The sequence below is a fragment of the Anser anser genome (assembly GCF_964211835.1).
Source record: "Anser anser genome assembly, chromosome: 15".
NCBI classification, from domain to species: Eukaryota; Metazoa; Chordata; class Aves; order Anseriformes; family Anatidae; genus Anser; species Anser anser.
The window spans coordinates 5,449,662-5,449,964 of NC_139736.1; the positions used below are offsets into that span (position 1 = coordinate 5,449,662).

At 46.5% G+C, this 303-nt stretch overlaps 1 protein-coding gene across 5 annotated transcripts in view; it reads left to right on the forward strand.

Annotated features, from left to right (window-relative positions):
* The window catches only part of MAD1L1 (mitotic arrest deficient 1 like 1), a 353,458-nt gene that overhangs the window by 233,972 nt on the left and 119,183 nt on the right, over window positions 1–303 (forward strand). The window lies entirely within an intron of this gene.

A 303-nucleotide genomic window follows, 5' to 3' on the forward strand; every position in this document is an offset into this window, starting at 1 on the left:
CAGCATCTCATGCTGGATTATGGTACTACATAGCCTCAAAAATGGGATGGTGAGAAGCGTAGATGGGGTGGTTTATAAAATGAAGAGCTGATGGGTTGCTAGAGGTGCAATGACAGTTTGTCACTGCCGTTAGTGGATGCTCCAGCAGATGCAGAAGCATTAAACATTTCCCGAACGTTTAGGGAAGGCCATCTTTGCCTGTAGGAGCTTCCAGCCTGAGATCCCGGTGGGGCCCGAGCAGTTCTCAGGGACAGTGTTTACATTGCAATTTGCATTTGAAATTCGCTGGTTTTTAAATTACAG